The sequence below is a fragment of the Eptesicus fuscus genome, chromosome 14, assembly GCF_027574615.1.
Source record: "Eptesicus fuscus isolate TK198812 chromosome 14, DD_ASM_mEF_20220401, whole genome shotgun sequence".
Lineage (NCBI taxonomy): Eukaryota > Metazoa > Chordata > Mammalia > Chiroptera > Vespertilionidae > Eptesicus > Eptesicus fuscus.
This window is the reverse complement of record NC_072486.1, coordinates 5,035,763-5,054,498: the sequence shown is the minus strand read 5'-3', so window position 1 is coordinate 5,054,498 and position 18,736 is coordinate 5,035,763. Positions and strand designations below refer to the sequence as shown.

At 53.5% G+C, this 18,736-nt stretch overlaps 1 protein-coding gene across 2 annotated transcripts in view; it reads right to left on the bottom strand.

Annotated features, from left to right (window-relative positions):
• ELMO1 (engulfment and cell motility 1) overlaps positions 1 to 14,620 on the bottom strand; it is a 401,111-nt gene extending 386,491 nt beyond the window's left edge. For both annotated transcript variants that reach the window (XM_008147245.3, XM_008147253.3), the window contains exon 1: positions 14,357 to 14,620. The gene's annotated coding sequence lies outside the window, so the exon portion shown is untranslated. The remainder of the gene's footprint in view (positions 1 to 14,356) is intronic.
• Between the last annotated feature and the right edge of the window lie 4,116 nt (positions 14,621 to 18,736).

The following is an 18,736-nucleotide window of genomic DNA, read 5'->3' as shown; positions in this document are numbered from 1 at the left end:
AGGAGGCGAGCTCTTTCCTTTTTAATTTACATCCTGTGCTTATCCCGAAGCAGAAGGGAGAGAGTGGTGTATGGAGCTTACACGCCTCTTAGGGCGAAGTGTGACCTTTCCCCAGGCCTTCATCCTCATCCAGATGTGTTTAAACCTTTAAAATATATTTTTATTGATTTCAGAGAGGCAGGGAGAGGGAGAGAGATAGAAACATCAATGATGAGAGAGAATCACTGGTTGGTTGCCTCCTGCACGCCCCCTACTGGGGATTGAGCCCGCAATGCAGGCAGGTGCCCTGACTGGGAATCCAACCATGACCTTCTGATTCATATAGGTCGACCCTCAACCACTGAGCCAGGCCAGCCTGGCCAAATGTGTTTAAATTTAAGATGCAGCCTTGACAGTATGAATAGCTCAATAATGATGCTAACAGAAGGTATGAGAACTTCATCATTTTGCCCACGGCAAGTAGGTGATGAGAAATCTCAACCTGATCCCTGGAGATCCTGCCTCAGTCACTGCCCCCACCAAGGCAGCTGGGAGAGATGCCTCAGGGCGCGGGAGGGCTCAGGCCTCCGGCAGGCGAGGGCTCTCTGGAAGCCCCTTCCGGTGTGGCCTGGCTGCTGTACAGACGGCAGAGTCGAGGCAGCAATCACAAGGGTGGGATTCGCACACACCTGTGATGCTGGCTCATCGTGGTGTTCCAGAACCAAACCCGACGGGAAGCCCCCTACATCCTGACTTGATCTGCAGAAGCAGAAAACGTCCGTGTCAAATGAACGCAAGTTGGACCTGGATCAGAAAAACGGAGTCACGACCCTTCCATCAATTCCCAGACGTGAACCAGTTTATGGACCCAGAACCCCTTCAATGAAGGGCTTGAAGCAGGACCCTGGTACTGCCAAAGTGTGTGCTGCTGGCCTCGCTCCCAGCCTTCGCCGAAGGGCCCTGCGGCTTTCAAAGGGGGGCTGTCACTGGGGAAAGGAACCAATCAGACATGGGGGGACTACTGGACACCGGCTCCGAACAGACCCTAATCCCAGGGGACCCCACATACTACCATTCGCTCACCACACAGAGCTGGTGCTCATGCAGTTCAGGTGACGGGTGGCGTTCAGCTCAGATCTACCCAGTGGGTCCCCAATCCCGTCCTGAGGTTGTCCCCCAGATCCAGCATGCACAATTAAAACAGACTGCCTCGGACACTGGCAGAACCCCGCTGGGGAAAGGAGAGTTACTTGGTTATTTTAATTGAGGGAGAAAGGGCAGTGAAGGTCCGAGACTGTGGTTCCAAAGGCCTGACAGGCTCACGCCCAGGGCGGACTCGGGCGCGTACAGTGGGGTTTGCTTTTTGGTTTAAGAGAAATGAGCTCAGCTCAGCACTTGACCGGCAGGAGAAATCGTTCCAACAGTGAGGAGCCAGGACACCTATCAAGTTTCAATTGCGGGCCGAAACCCCTGAGAGCTGCTAGAAAACCAGCGGGCAATTACAGCCTTGAAACATAAATTATCAAGGCCACGGCGCTCTCAGAATGTAATGAGTGAGATGTGGTAGCCGCCCCTGCGGTGGGGGTCCCAGCCCCCAGTGTGTCTCGGATGCCTGGCTGCCACAGACACTGGCCACTGGCGGGGAGGAAGGGGGAAACACTGTCCAGATTCGCCGCTGGCTGAACCAGGGACGAGGCACCGAGGGGAGAAGCTTCAGGATTTACGCCAAGAAATGGTTTCAACATCCTTCCACGTTAGGATCTTCTAACGTCGCTGCCCCATCGGCTTTGGGGGACTGGGAGAGAATGGTAAGTAGGCGCATGTGGAACAAATACTAAATACTTCTGCAGCCCTCGCCGGTTTGGCTCAGTGGTTAGAGTGTCGGCCCAAGGACCGAAGGGTCTTGGGTTCAATTCCTGGTCAAGGGCACGTGCCTTGGTTGCCGGTTCAGTCCTTGGCCCCAGTTCAGGGAGTATGCAGGAGGCAACCAATTAATGTGTCTCTCTCACATGGATGTTTCTATCTCTCTCTTCCCCTCCCTGCCACTTGTCTAAAAATCAATGGAAAAAATATCCTTGGATGAAAATTAACAACAAAAAAAAAAAACACAAAAAACGTCTGCAGACAGTCCTGCGATGATGACAGGCTGGTTCCCTCCCCCGGAAAGTGCCTCCGTCCAGGCCGCTGTGGGCACAGTGGAGTGACAGGAGCGCATCACCGTGGCCACCGCAGGGTGAGGGCACTGCACAGCCCCGGCGTTGGCCTGGCCACATCTGAGACTGGTCTGGCCCACGCCTCAGGCCCAGGGACCTTCTTCAGCAACACGGAGCACCGTGAGGGTTCCATCCCTCAGCCACGTGTCCCGGGGCTCACTCAGGACGGAGAGACATTTTAAAGGACTGTAGCGGGACCAGGGTTCATGGATGGATACCACAGAGCTGCCTTCCCCCACATTACCCGAGAGCCTGCCCCCGGAATGCCAGTCCACTGGAGGGAAAACCACGTGAAACGCGGTGTAGGGCAGCACGCGGAACATCCGCACAGAGAGGCACCCGTGTGTCCGGGGAGGGGTCCCGGGAAATCACGGCAGGCTCCCAGGGGAGGTGACTGCTGAGCTGTGTCCTGTTGGCTGGGAAACGTGGGTCCAGGGTACTTCACTCTCCTGTCTCGCCCACTAAATCGCCTAATGCCTTTTCTGTGACTTCTCGTCTGCTCCGACGTTGCCCACAATATTCGTTTCAACCTGATTTCACCGGGGCAGGAGTTCTGGGCTCTACTCTCCCTGGGGAGCAGCCGTGGCCCCAGGACGCTCTCCCTCGCAGTCATTTTCTGTGTAGAATTTTAAAAGAGCACCAGGGACCGGGGGAGCCACAGGAGATGCCTCCAGAAGGAATCGCCCTGGCATCCGGCCCTTGCGGTCCCTGAAGACCGCGCCCTATTGTGGTAACGGCGGATGGGTCTGCCGCCCTCGCAGCCCACTCGGCCTCCTGTCCCAGAGCAAAGCAAGCAGCGCCTTGGCGGCCGGGCCTCCCCACCACCTCCCAGCCTCAGAACCGCCTTCAGGACTCACATCAAAGGGCTCTCATTAAATGGGGACAAAATGGAAAGTGAAATGTCATAAGCCACAGATCTGAGAAGGCAGCTGCATACGACAGGCTGAGGAAATAAATTAGCAGGAACTTGGAGGGTTCAGCAGCATTTCAAGGGCACTGGCAGAAAAGCCCTCCAGGATGGGGAGATGAGGTTCAAGTTCAACCGGAGCCACAGAGAGGTGCCATCCTCCACCGGCTGCCAGAGTGCGGGTCACCTTGAGCTTTGTGGGTCCTTTGTCTCCGCAGCACTTTCTAGGAGGATGCTTTTCAGAGTGGAGTCCAGGCCACTTTGCCTGAGAATCACCTGAGAGACTTGCTAAAATGCAGTTTCTGGGACCCCGGCGATTCTCGGGCATTCTGAAGGCTAAGAACCATAGAACCGGGTACTCTGTCATTCTTAAGTGCTTGCAAGGCCCATGCTAAAGCACTCGGTTCAGTTGCTCTTTAAAATCTGAAGGAGATACGAGCGGCTAAATTGATCCTTTTGGAAATTGTTAGATTCTAAAAGTGGTAAGAGTGGAGGCACATAGTGACCAATTTGAAATGATGTAAAATGTACACATTGGGGCCACGAAGGCCTTTGCAAAGAGAACATCTGATCAAATCACTCCCTCGGGTAAAACATGTCAGTGGCTCCCACTGCACTTTCCATAAAGGCCCATCAAGACCCAAGGCCCCATGAGCCCTCCCGGTCCAATCCAGGCCTGGAGGGCTTGCTGTCCTGGCCACTCCGGTTCCTTCAACATCCAAGTCTGCCCTTCACATGACCTTCACCTACGCTAGTCACAGGCAGGGTCTCCTCCTTCCACAGTAAAATCCTCTCTCTCTCTCTCTCTCTCTCTCTCTCTCTCTCTCTCTCTCTCTCTCTCCCCAAACCCTAACCTCCCTGAATAGACTAGCCCCTGAGAGGCCCTCCCAGCATCTCTCCTTCCCCCACAGCCCTTGGCACAGTTTAAATGTGTGATCTTTTGATCGATGTACAGTTCCCCCACCAGTGTCTAAGCAGCCCATGAAATCAGCAACAGGTCTATTTCGTTCCCTAGGAAGGATACTGCTATGTATGTATCACATCGCGTACCCCCAGCGCACCCAGCAGGTGCTCAATGAATGCCTGTGGATAAACACATGGAAAGAGTATTTCATAAGCAAACACTGGAGGCACACGAAGACCCACGGCAGCCATTAAGAATTTGAAACACACTCGGCCCACTCCTAGAGGTCAGACCCGTGCCTCTCCAGCACCCTGAAGACCAACGTTCATGAGTCCCCTTGCCCTGCACACGATACTAGATACCTCCTCCTGCACCTCACACTTCAAATGGATGAGCCCCACTCTTCATACTGCAATTTCCAGATTTTGAAAGAATCTCAACATTAAAACTGCTGTTCTACCATTTCTCTGGGCCTTGCATTGATCCTGTTATGGAAAGTTACGCTAACGCCTGTTCATTATTGAAAGACGGATGTTGAAGTAAACTCTGCCTAGGGACTTCCACAATGACGACTGATGTTTGCTTCCACCTTCATGTGTCTTATCGCTCCCCACTCTAAGTGCCGATTCTCAGACTGTTTTATGGACACGGTCACAATCTAGATTTTTAGTGGCGTATTTGAAAAGATGTTCAATAGCCCTACACAAGTCAGCAATACTTACAGCACCGTGTCTACTGCTGTGGGACACGATCTGGTGGGGATATAAGTGAATGGGCCATCCTGCCCTCTGCCTCTGCCCTCTGCCCTCTGCCCCTCGCTGGCGGAGGCCCGGCTCAGGTCATGGCTGGTTTGCCCCCAACTCTGCTCTTTGACACGCTGCTGAGGCAAAGGTCTGTCAGCAAACTGTTCTCAATCCTTCCCCAAGTAGCATGACCACTCAACGCCACCTGCCAAGGCGACAGACCCAACTGGAGCAAACATGAACCTGACAAAGTGAGGGGGACTTGGCCGCAGGCGAGCGTGCCATCTGGCATGCGGCACAGGTGAGGGCTCTGTTTGGATGGACGTGACGTTGGGCGGCCGCCTCTCCGACATGTAAATGTCCTCATCTGGAGAATGGGTCCAAGGTGAATGAATACGTTTGACCCCTGTGAACCTGACACCACCTATTTTGGTATGAATGCAATTCTCCAGCGATTTAACGTAAACCTGTGTGTTTCACTATACAGCCTTTGTATGGCTCTTTAAATGTTTCTGTAACATTGGGTCCTATTTAAAGTTACACACCAGTCTTGACACACAGTAAAGAGGCAGAACAAGCCAGCAGCCGATCAGCTCACATGTCTGTCCTTCCTGGGGAGAAGAGAGAGTGACACACGTACCAAACCTGAGTTGCATATAGGGATGAGGGAAGTGACTTCTCGGGACTGAGAAGGGAGCAGGGGAGGAACTATACCCCTTTCTCAGCACAAGGAGAGACGTTTCTCTCTCACACCCATACTTGGTGGCAATTTAGTGTCTGCACGGAGGCTTATTTTTCCGACCCACTCCATAAAAGCCATTACCCACTGACAGGCCCATGAGCTACTGCTTAATGAGCTGGGAGCCTGGCAGCTGGTTGCTGCCTTCCTGCAGGAGCAGAAAATAGAAAAGCAGCCACAGGGATGGCAGTAGCCGGAGAGAACGCGGAGGGATGGAGACACGGGGCTGCTCCTGGGGTGGCCCTAAAATGAAGTGTCCAACTTGGGAAACTTTGGAGAGTGAAACCTGGTGCAATTAATTGTGCTGGGACTGCTATGGGCGTCGTTAGCCGGCTAATATCAATAAAGGAAAGCGAGCAAACGGGGGCCTGCTCACCTGGGCATCGTGGGCCTGCTCACCTGGGCATCGCGGGCCTGCTCACCTGGGCATCGTGGGCCTGCTCACCTGGGCATCGTGGGCCTGCTCACCTGGGCAGCTTCACCAGGAAGCGGCTCCCCTGGGAACCACGGTCCCTTCCCTGCAGGTCACAGGGGGAAGGGATCGAACAAAGGGGAAGATGGGCACATGTGCAGCGAAGTTGGAGTGACTTAGGGAAGGTGCTTGCCTGTCAGTCTAGCCTGGGGAACAATGGAGTGGCTAGGGAATGGACCCCAACGCAAGCCTGTGAAAATGTGGGAAGCTGGTTAGTTATTTTTTTAATATATTTGTATTGATTTCAGAGAGGAAGGGAGAGGGAGAGATAGAAACATCAATGATGAGGGAGAATCATCGATTGGCTGCTTCCTGAATGCCCCCTACTGGGGATCGAGCCCACAACCCAGGCATGTGCCCTTGACTGGAATCGAACCTGGGACCCTTAAGTCGGCAGGCCAACACTCTATCCACTGAGCCAAACCAGGGAGGGCTAAAATCAATTTTTTAAATGGCTGCTGAATGAATGAATGGACGAGCAAGTATCATAATGGGTGTTGTGAGCCCAGCAATACTTCAATTTAAAAATATTTATACACCTTTTAAGTATAAGCCACACATTTCTTTAAAAAAAAAACAACTACAATTAATAAATAAAGTTTTACTGTGCCTTTCTCACATAAATCCAGACAAATGTTTTCAAACTCTCAATGGATGACTAGACAGTAATTGAGAAAATAGTTCTAATGAGTAGAAGTCACTTCCTGGCAGGAAAGTCAGTCTGAAGATGATGGAAACATAGTCACTCCTTGATAAGCGGCTTTGGGGAAATGGGACTTGTGCTGACTGGCTGGTAAAGTGACAAGCACGGAGAACACAGGATTGAGAGGCTGAGACAATGGCTTCTTTGCTTCCACAGGCCTTTCATTCTTAGGAGCCCTGCACGGGTGTGTGTGTGTGTGTGTGTGTGTGTGTGTGTGGTGTGTGCACGCACGTGGCTTTCTCTCCCACACATACATCCACACACAGCACACACTATTTAGCCTATGTAAAGAGTCAGCCCCATCCCCCAAACCTAAATGTCTGAGAACTCAGTCGCATCCCCCAGAGTGGCCCCCACTAGAATAAGGAGGGCACGGGGTCCACTATACAAATCCCTTAAAGATGGTGGGCGGGGCGGGGCGGGGCGGGGCAGGGTGAGGGTGGGCAGAGGTCAAGTACAAACCAGCCTGGCCAAGTGCTATCGGAATTCACTCTTCACTCGGCCAAAAACACGCCATCTAACCAAAGGCCCTTCACCAGCCTCCTCCCAAACCACATGCCTTGTGAGGGCCAAGGGCTGAGCCAGCTGTGGCTCTGCATTTGGGTTAAAAAGCCTAAAATCAGGAGAAAAAAATTATTTGGAAATGTATTGTGCTTCGAAATGAGGGGTAATGGTGTGTGGCAGCCTGGAAAATACAGCTCATCCAGCCCCGCTCAGCCACAGAGCCCAGAGCCAGCGCTGGCTCTCTGAACACAGTGCAAACCCAAACAGTCACAAAGGGCGGAAGGAAGGGCGGAGGGTGGCGGAGGGTGGCGACAGGGCTGGGACTGGAGGCTACTGCCGGGGACAGACCGAGTCCACAGCCAGCGATACGGCTCCACCGCTCGAGGCACAGAGGCTGCTCTGCAGCCACAGCAACTGTGCCACGCGCGCAGGTGCCCAAAGGGACAGACACCGGCCTGGGCAGTAAACGTGGCAGAAACCTAAGGGGCCGAGTGGAAAGGGCTCCCCGTGCAGCAGTCCCGCCACGCTTCTCCCTGACCCGCTGCGAGGTCCTGGTCACACTAAACGGAACATCAATACCCATCACTAACCAGCCAGCCGAGCGGCGTCTTACAAGCAGAGGAGCAGGCCGACCGCCCTGTCATTCGTTCCCATGCGACGTTTCCTGAGTCCTGCGACACAGGCCTGCGGAGGAGCCAAGCTGGGCTTGGACCACTCCCTCCCTCACACGCCTATCTTACTCCCATTGTGCACAGGTGGTAGTTGCCGCGGGAGCGGCGGACAGAATCCAAGGCCGCGAAGGAAACCGCGACATAAAATCACCAGGTACAGTCTTCTCCGGCCAGGGATGCCAGGAAGACACAGACGTGAAATGAGAACTTGAAACCAATCTGGGTAAGGAAGACATGGCAATCAGGAGGGAAGAAAGCTCGAGAGGACATCCGGACGAAAGGGAGGGCCAGGAGGAGTGAGACCACCACCTGTGACTATGCCACGTCACAGTCTAAGCAGAGGAGAGGAACATCCGGCCCGCGGGCCGTGTAAGGCCCGAGGAGTCATTCGGTCTGGCCCTGCCTAGGCATGAGGGGTGAGTTAGTTAAATGTTTGACCAACTATAGCAGCTAATTTGTAAGTTGATAATTTTGTATGGCCCACAAATGGAGTCATAAATATCCAAATGGCCCTGGGCAGAAAAAGGGTTCCCCACCCCTGCTCTAAGGAATGACCTGTAAACAGAAAACGGGACCCTTGTAACTGTTGCCAAAAGTCTGGCCTGTCTGATGGCACAGGAAGGTCTAACTGAGCAAGAAAACCAAGCCGTGGTTCTCACCTGGGAGGAGGGTGCCCCCCCCCCCCCCCCGCGCCCTCCCCAGAGCAATGCCAGGTGCAGGCATTTTTAGTGACCACAGCTGGTGCCGCTCCTGGCATCTCCAGGGCAGAGGCCAGCGATGCTAATGAGCATCCTACAATGTACAGGGCGGCCCACAACAGAGAATTATCCAGCCCCAAAGTGAAAAATGCCGAGGTTAAGATCGCCTGAAATAAAGGTCAACGTCACCTGGGCAGCAGCCTGCGAGTAGAGAAGAACAGAATCCGTAGCCTCGGCACCTCCCGGGGGAAACCGCCCTGCAGTCTGCGGCCCCCTGAGCTGGTGCTCACCCGCAGGTCAGGAGAGGTAGCCAAAGTATGGCCAGCAGGAAAACACTCTCAGTGTATTCCCTCACCCCAGCTGGTTCCCCCAAAATGGTCCCATATTTTTGCTTTCATGAAGACTCATCCATAGAGAAAAACGTGTTGGCTAAGGAATATGTTTCTATTGTCCTTGGCAAACAACATTCTCGTCTTTGGTTAATGAATTGCATCCTAACTTATATGCTGTGTTAGCATGAGCTTGGGTGATAGGCATGCTGTCTCTGAGAGCAGGCTCCGTTCTCAATGCTCAGAAGGTCAACTTCAGGGTGAGCTAGCCAAAGGCAGGTGCCAGCTCTGAAAAACTGGGCCTCAGGGGTGGTGGCCACAGCCCTGGGTGCCGTGGCAACCCCGGGCACATCCATCAGCACCCAGGGTACACACTATAGCTCAATCTGGGGGTCCTGACCTCAGACCAGGGCAGCCCAGGAAAACAACAAGAGGAACAAGTAAGGAACACAGGCGTCAAGACCCACAGGACAGAAGCAGCAGGGAAGAGAGGCCGAGAAGCCGGTGTCGGCTCAGATCTACTCTCCAAACACCCGTGACATTTCATTCCTCCAAGCCGCGCCTATAAAATTGGATGACAATGCTATACTGGCTGTCTCCCATCATTTCCAAGCAGCATACCAGGGGGAAGGGTGTCAGCTGTCGGCACAAGCAGAAAAATGTCCCACGGATGCTGTGACTTCATGCCCACTGGGGCAGCGCTCAATCAGGCCTTCCCTGATCCTGGCCCCAGACCCCGCTCCTTATCCAGCAGGCACAACGCTCCCAACACGAGTGGTGGATTTTCCAGTGCTTCCCACCGAGGACTTTGTTCCCCGCATTAACTACTGGAACGAAAACAGCCAAGACTGTAGTCTCGATGCCTAAAACTGAGGTTCCCATAATAATCTTGCTCAGGTTCCGGAAATCATGGTTTGTGGGGGCCCAGAGCGCTGACTGGGAATCATCCCCTATTTACACGCCTAATTTCTCTACTCGGCACTCGCCAATGGATGCTGTGAGTTCTGTTTGGTGAGCTAGCATCCCTTCTCCCACACGGCTCCTAGAGTGCTAAGTCTCAGGCTAACTTCACCGTGGATCATGCCAGTGTTTGCAGGCTTCAGTTCTGGCTGTTAGCAATGAGTTCCGATTGTTAGCGCTCAGGCCTCCTAAGTTATCCAGAAAACTGAGTGCTCCAACCAGCGTTGCAGCGTGTGTTCAGGCCGGTTCTGCTGGACCTAAAACACCGTGCTAGGCACATTCACATGCTTCCACAGGCCACACACATGACCAGAGCCACACTCTGTCCCCTAGGTGGTTGGGACAGTGCGCGGTTCTGAGCCTCCTTCTTCTCTGGTTGGCCAGTCCCCAGGCCAGGTCAGCTGCAATGCTTCATCTAATTATGTGGCCCTTAGTGTGCCTGCCCCCCGAGGAGATGACTACTGCCTCTGCAATACTCTGAGGGTCATTAAAATCATGCGAAAGGGGTAATCCTAGGTGTAAAATAGGAGCGGAAAAGTTGAGCAAAGTTCCAAAGACCTCCAAAGCTTTAAATTGAAAGTTGGACAGAAAAGAACATCTTCAGTCTTTATACTCTAACCGAAGCCAGAGAGTTACTATGAACGAATGTCCTGCTTCTCCGTGTCTCCGAAGTGAGAATCAGGCCTAGCACTCCACCCACTTCTGGAAACAGAAGTGTTTCAAAGTGAAGTCCACGGCTGTTGCATTTAGGGCATCTGACCCAACATGTGGAAATAACCTCTCTTCAGGAGATAAAGCCAACAGCTTTTTGTAAGGGGAGGGGACAGCTAAGCATTTCTTAAAGTACAGCACTATGACCACTTTCGTCAGAATCTCTTGCAACCTGGTCCAAAAGGTAGATTCCTAGGGCCTTCAGAATTATAAATACTTTTTTTTTTTTACCATGACTCACATCTATCTATCTATATAAAAGCCTAATATGCAAATTGCCCCCTCAGGAGTTCGACCAGGAGATCATGAGTTCAATCGCTTGCTATGATGTGTGCTGACCACCAGGGGGCGGCGCGGAACAAAGGAAGGCCCCAGCCAGCAGCTGGCAGCCTGGGAAGGGAGGCCCCAGCCGGCAGCCAGAAGGCCCCAATCGGCCCTAATCGCCGGCCAGGTCTAGGGACCTTACCCACGTACGAATTTCGTGCACCGGGCTTCTAGTTAAGCAATAACACTTGACACTAAGATCCTATGCCTGTTTTGTGAAACACTCCATTTTCCACTGTAGTCTCTCCTCTCTTGTGTGTCAAACTCCTGGTGTGGACCTAATCAATGGAGATTTGAGATCCACGCCTGGGCTGCGACCCTCACTTTATGCACCCTGGACTGGCTGACTAGGAGACAGAACAGAACTCCTTGCGTAATGAGGGCGCACAGGCGAGGCTTTGTGGTGTACAGTAACTCCCCACCTTCCCAGCTTCGACAGAAATAATGTCTTCCAAGCCAAGCTATCCCCTCGGATGGTTTCCAGCAGGAAACTGTGGTTGCAGGCTTCGGTGACAAGCCTGAAGGGTACCTACTGTCTGAGATCCGGACAGGGAGAGCCCTCCATGGGAACCACTGCCTCCAGACCTTCCGGGTTCAGGAAGGTGCTACCTAAGCAAGTGAGCGTACATTTGAGCTCCTTGGCACGCCCCCAGCCACTTCCTCTCTGCAAAGGGCTTCAAAGCACTTCTCCACCTCTCCCCACCCATTCACACCAAACACCCACAGGGGGTAAATTACTGTGAAACACTTAAGGATTGTCCTAGCTCAACACTGTAATTTAATCAACGCTTATGATTTAGCAGTGCAGTAGAAGCCCCTCATCTGTTTCCTCTTTCATTTTTCTTCTGGGCCTTTCTCTCTGCCCCTCTGCATCTGCCACCCGGCTTCTCCTTTCTCCCTCCCTCTCCTTCCTCTCTCACCTCCGCTCCTCCACTGCCCCCACGTCCACCTGCTGGGAGAGCAGGGTGGGACACAGTGTATGCCTGCTTCTTCCTAGGGGAGTGTTTCTTTGGCTAAAGCAACACCCTGTGAAAAGACTGCCTCCAAGGAGAGGGATGAGCACCAGCTCCGGAGTGGCTGTGTGTGTTTGATGATCTGTACCTGTTTACCACTCTCCCGAGGAACCACTCGGTTCCTCTCTTTGGGCTGGAATTCTAAGGGAGGGGTCTACTCAAGGCAGAAAGGGGTCTGCGGGAAGAGCAGCGGGGCACAGGAGGGAGCACACGGAAGAAAGAGCAAGTCTGCTGCCTGGGCTTCTTACTTGCCGCCGATGCTACAATATTCTGCTGGCACATTTCCTGGTGAGCATCGCCCGTAATAGGCATCTCTAACTGAGTCAGTCAACAAGTATTTATCGAGCACCTACTCTGCTGGGAGTCAGTCTGGACTCTGGACCTGTAAACAAGACGAGGCCCTGCCCTCATGGAACTTCCATCTCACGGGGGAGACACGCAATAATCAAATAAACAGATGGGTACATAATTAAGTAGTGAGGGGGAAATTGGGTAACTTAAGAGAACCAGGGAGTGGCAAGTTGGTATTTTGTATGAGGTGTTCAGGGAAGGCCTTCTGTACGCTGACAACTGAGAAGAGACCAGAAGGAGGCGAGGCAGGGAGCCATCTGGACGTGTAGGGAAAAGCTCCTTGTGCAAGAGGAACAACATGTGCAAAGGCCCTGGGGAGAGAGTGTGGTGATAAAGAAGAATGTGAGGCCGTCAGAGTGGCTGCAGTTAAGAAGGGCAGAGAGAGGAGACCTGGGAAGAGGAGGGTGGATATGGCCATCAATAGGCCCACCCACCCTGTAGCCCAGTGACCGCCCCAGGTCCTCAGTGCCTTCCACCAGACCCAGCTCCTGGCTGGTCTCCCAGCCTGCCCCGCCCTGACACCTACCCAGCATCTTCCCTGGCCCCCTTCCCTCCTGGCACCATCCCCCCTGCCGAGTTCCAATGCTCCAGGCCATTCCCTCACAATTTCCCCAGAAGACAACCAGTACATCCAGTTTTTAAAAATTCTTTGAGTGTCCTGCCAGTGTGGCTCAACGAATGAGCATCGGCCTATGAACCAGGAGGTCACTATTGGATTCGGATTAGGGCACATGCCTGAGTTGCAGGCTCATCTCCAGTAGGGGGTGTGTAGGAGGCAGCCAATCAATGATTATCTTTCTCCCCCTCTCCTTTCCTTTCTGAAATCAATAAAAATATTTTTTTAATTATTTGAGTAAGGCAGAAACCCATGTCTTAGGTTCTCTAAAATCTAAAATATAATGAATTAGGTCTGCATCATTCGTGGCCAGCGGTGTGAGCAGTCCCATGGTCAGGGCACAGGACGTCATAAAATATGTTCCCTGAGTCTCAGGAGCTGTCCAGAGGCCCCCAGAGCCAGGTCACCACCGGGGGCCAAGCCCTGCAGCTTTAGGTCAACCTAGGTCCTAGCACCAACAACCGCTGTCAACTTCAAAAGGCCCCCTTGGGGGAGAGGGTCACTCAGCGGCAGTCCCTGGGCTCCGGAGCCCCTTGCAGTCCCATGGTCACACTCACACAGGCGCGTGCACACACACGCACACACACACACACACACTCACTCATGGCCCCCGGCGCGCGCCCGGGAACACGCGCGCCCCCGGGCAGGCTGAGTTCTGTGTTTCCTCTTCCTCAAAGCTACTCCTGCGATCCGCCAACCCTCCGCTCCGATTTTAAGGCCCCCAGAGCTCGCTGCCCCCTTTTCTGAAGGAGCGCCCCGTGCGCCCCCTCTCGGATGCCGGTCTCATCCATTCAATACCCCCTCCACCTCTCCCCCCCCCTCTCCCCACACACACACACATACACACCATCTTTCCGGTCCCAGCGGGGACTCCGGTAAGTCCCGGGAGGCGGGTATTTAGTGGTCCCCAGGGCTCCCAGCTGCCCTGACCACCCCCTCCAGCTCCTCGGGGGCCCTCCATCCCGCTAGCCCATCACCACCCCCTCCCAGGAGCGCGCCCGCTGGGGGATTCCCTCCCCTCTGCCAGCTCCCGAGAAAAGCGGGGAGTCTGAGCTGCCAGTTCCTCCTCAGGCGCAGCCTCTCAGGTCTCCAAGCCCCCAACCCCATTACCGCCGCCTGCCCCGTTCCCAGTCCCCCAGCACCAGCAGCTCAATCCTCCCGGCCCCCTCCAGCCGGCCCTGGCCAAACGTCTCTACGGTTTCCCGGCCCCGGGCCCTGTGCTCCATGGGGGGGTGAGGGGGGGCTCCCTCTGCCCAACTCCCCCCGCTCCCCTAGTGTCCAGACTTCCCCAACTGCTGAGCGCCCGCGCGCCTGCAGCCTTCATTCACCCGCAGCGCCCCCGCCTCCCCCCAATCCAGCCCCAAGCCTCGGTGCCCCCGGGAGGAAACAAAAGTGTCTCCGTGGCGACCGGAGTCCCCCGGAGCTGGAGCCTCCTCCCTGTCCCAGCCCCAGCTCTCTCCCCGGCCACGCTGAGGTCAGCGAGTCGGGGCGCGGCGCCAGCCCGGGAAACTTTACGAACCTGCCGGGGGTCGCAGGACAGCAGCTGCGGAGGTGGAGGCTCCCTGCACACACAGCGCTGGTGACGCGGGACCGCGGGAGGGTGCCGGCGGCTCGGTGGCCCTGCCCGGCTGCGCTGCGCGGTGTGGGTGGTCTGCCGCTATCCCGTGCCCATCCTCGCCCGCGCTCGCCGGAGGAGCACACGCACTTACACTCCGGGTCGGCTCGGCGGCTGCGGCGCCGGCTGCCGCTGCTCCACTTCCTCTTCCTTCCTCCTGCTGGCCGGGGACACAGTGTGCATCTGCGAGGCGTCCACGCCAGCCCCAACTCTGCTCCGAGCCGCCGCTGCCCGCGGCCGCCCGGCACCTGCGCCCGGGTGCGCGTGGCCGGTGCTCCCGCCCCCTGCCTGCCGGCGCCTGGCCCCTGCACTTCACCGGGATGGTTGCGGGGAGGGGAGTCCCCACACTTTTTGAAGTCCCCCTCCTTACAAGTAAATGTCAAACACGGTGCGAGCCTCAGATCGGCTACAAATAATGTGTGCGCCGAGCAAGGCTTCTGGGGTGAGCTCACGGCGGCCTTTCGCAGGCGCTCATTACCTCCTCACCCTCCGAGCGCCCCCTCCAGGAGGCCCGCAGCGCGTGGCCCCTTTCACACGCCTGCCTTTTGGGCGGCGGGTTTGGAATTTGGGGGGGAAACTAAGGTGGGTTGTGTTAAAGCTACCTTCAGAGGCTGGTGTGTTTGTGTTGACACCTGGCCTCTCCCCGGGGGCGGGGAGGCAAAAATCACCCCAGAACAAGGCGGTCTGCTGTTTCCTGACCCTGACGCTGACCTCCACATCTATGGACTGCAGCTCTATTTCTGACTAATGAAGCCAGGGACTCCCTAGTTTTGCATAACTTTGCATAAAGCAAGATGCTCTACCCCCAATGTGGTATTTAAGAGTACATTTTTAATTCATGCAACCTACTTCAGTCATTGTCTGAGCAGAAATCAAACACATTAACTCCCAGCTTCGCTGCCAGGAGGGAAGGGGCGCCTGTTGGAAGGTTGCAGGAGAAACATCTGTCCTCTTCAAATTCAGAAATGTCTCCGTCGGTTCCACCAGAAAATGCAAAGGCAGGAGCAAGCACTCCTTCCAACGGCCAAAAGGGGTAGCTGGGGACAGAGGGGCACCAGAGTCCAAGGCGGAAGGCAAAGCTCCTCTTTAAATTTCACACCCCCTCCACGCACCCCCACCCCCACCCCCGCCCGCAGGAGGCTGACATTGTAACCCTGTGCTGGCTGTTCTTTAGCAGCAAGAGCTCCGAGCAGCTGCTGACCACCTGAATGGGGCTAGTCCTGCCTGAGATATTCAGTTAGTGGGACACAGACAGGAGACTTAGTGTGAAGAACAGCATGTAAAATGGTGCTAATAATTTCAGTGTTGGTTACGTCATTTGAACAAATGTTTATAGTTTATTTTTAATATATATTTTTATTGATTTCAGAGAGGAAGGGAGAGGGAGAGAGAGAAATATCAATGATGAGAGAGAATCATTGATCAACTGCCTCCTGCACGCCCCACACTAGGGATGGAGTCCGAAACCCGGGTATGTGCCCTGACCTGGAATCAAACTGTGATCTCCTGGTTCATAGGTCCACGCTCAACCACTGAGCCATGCCAGCTGGGCATCAAATGATAATAGAGTCAATCGGGTTAGTGTGTTGGGTTAAGATATACATTTATACAGTGTATATGTGTGTGTGTGTGTGTGTGAGTGAGAGAGAGAGAGAGAGAGAGAGAGAGAGAGAGAGAGAGAGGGAAACTTAAAGTAATTTCACTGGTTTCTTTTTATATTTTTATATATACTAGAAAAAGTAAGATTACACAGATGGCTTTCATTAGCAGCTCACATTATTTTTCTGAGTGACCCCTTATTATGTATGTAACCTTGGGAGAATGTATTAGTAGTAGGAATACTTGGGTCCAGATCATTATAAGCCAGTAACTAAAAGCAGGAAAGTAATTTAACGTCTATTTTCTTGTCTATGAAAGAATACTGCGATAGAATAACAGTCAACAGGGCAACTATCAAGCGAGGCCACTTATCAAGCGGTCGGTCGAAGGACCGTTCACTAATGATGCTGCGAGGCGCTCCGAGTGGTAAGTATGCATTTGATCCACAACTTTCTACCTGACATACAGAGACCTTAACTTCAGTGCGGACATCGGAGCCCTCAGTCAACACTAGCTGTTAAAACTGTCCCAAGAGCAGATGGGGAACTCTGTGTCCCCATCTTGCACAGCAGTAAAACAAGCCCACCCCCCATAACCTTTGCTCCCAGCTCTGCCCTCTGCAGCCAACATCCTTCCTCCAAGAGATGACCCCTCAGATGTTTGGAGATGGCTTCCCATCCCAACCAAACGCTCTCTTCTGAGGAGTAAACATTCCCACTCACTCTAATTTATCTTCGTGTGATACGGTTTCAAATCTCTCTCATCTTAGCCTTCTTCCTCCCGAAGGACACCTGCCTCTGGCCTTTGAAAAAATTTAGTTGTCATATAAATTAATTAACTAATTAACACAATCAGTTAGCCTGCGCTCTTGACAATTTTTAAAAGTAATTAATACAGCCCTTTATCAATTATTTTTCAAATATATCTTACTGTTGATCCCGGTGCAAGGGCAAGACTTGAAATGCTTTGCTGTGTTCCTGTTAGGACATATCGTGCTTATGGGGTTGGTCTTTGGGACTAAAGGCCCTGGTCCATCTTCTCCAAGTCTCTGGATTTGATTCAGGCACCCCAGTATCTCCCATATCCACACATTAGGTAAGGGCACTAGGGTCTGGGATGACCCCACGATGGGGCTCCTCTGCCCTGGCGGCAATCAGTATCCTTTGGGTTCACTGGTTCATTCAGTTACTAACAACCCTCTTAACTGCACAATGCCAAGCCTTACTTTCCCGCTGTATTCACAGACATCTTAACCTTTTGCACTCGGATGTCGAGTGTGACTCGACACGGCTAGCATTAGAATAAAGGAATCGAGAAAAAAGCAAGCGAGTGCAAAGGGTTAAAGGTGTCAGAGGCCTTAGAGAAATCCACCTTCACCCTGGGCTCCACTGGTGGTCTGCAGTGGGCACAGTCGGGTGGTGGTGCCACGGGTAAGGGCTCCCACTCTGGACTCGATGGTTGGGTATAAATCCCAGCATTGCCCTTTACCAGCTGCATTACCCTATGCATGTGGCAACACAGGAGATGGAAACCACATCTTCCTAGGAGGGCTGAGTGAGGATTAAATGAGGTCATACATGTCAAGTTCTTAGGACAGGGCCTGGCCTAGGAAAGCAGTTGGTAAATGTTAGCTATTAGGACCTACCCCAGTCTTCTAATCAACTGGTCATGGTAACAGAGTCCCCAAAAAGGAGAGCAATAGCCCCTCCTTTTCCATGTAGGAATTTGTAGCCATAGGGGAGAAAGCTAGTATCACTGCTCTGGTTTTATTTCAGCTCCTGGACAGAGCTGGAGCCACTCAATCTCTAGGCCACACTGTGGGGTCCAGAGGGGGCCATGGAGGGACGGGCGTCAGAATGCCAGTGCAGCCCCTCATTGGCAGGTGCAGAAGCCCTCGGGCGGGGCTTAGCCTCATACAGCTCAGGGGTGAGGGAATGGGCCCGCCATCTCAGTCTGGATGGGCAGGAGGAAAGGAAGCAGGGAGGGAGAGCGGGCTGGACAACGAAACTCACTGAAAGCCACAAGTCTAAACTGATTTGCTAGACTATGCCTATGAGGCAGCTTTGCATTGTTGCAGATGGACAGGTGTCTGGGGGGGATTTCCCAGATCTTCATTCCTCGATCGGGTGTTCCCCAAACCTTTATCCTTCCTTACGTGCATGGAATCCGAGATAGGAGGGGGAGTGGAATCCCAACCTGCAGAAACAGCCTGTTATTTTTTAATCAATGATGGCTTATGCTGATCAACTTTTTTCTAAGTGCTCACAAATATTTATTCCTAATTCATTTTAAAACAACCACCACCACTAATTGGACTCCAGACGGGCCTGGAGCATTGACTAATGCATTCAGTCATTTGCTTCAGAATTCTGCCCCCGTCAGCCTCAATTTCCTTGATCTATTGCTTGAAGAATCCATTCTCTTTTCCTGTCTTAGAATCAGGCTCCTGTTGGCTTGACTCCAGACTTCAAACAGCTCTGGGGACAGAGAGAGTGGCCTCAGCTTCAGGAAGCTGCTGCACCCGAGATAACAAGGTCCGGGCCGCCGGCAGACAAGCAAGAGACAAGGAGGTTTACTGTGCAGGGGCACCCGTTCTGTCAATCACTCATTAACTCCGGGCACACTCACTGTCTTCAGAGGGAGCTGCTGTGAGAGAGGCTGCCATGGGGAGCCTGAGAATCACGG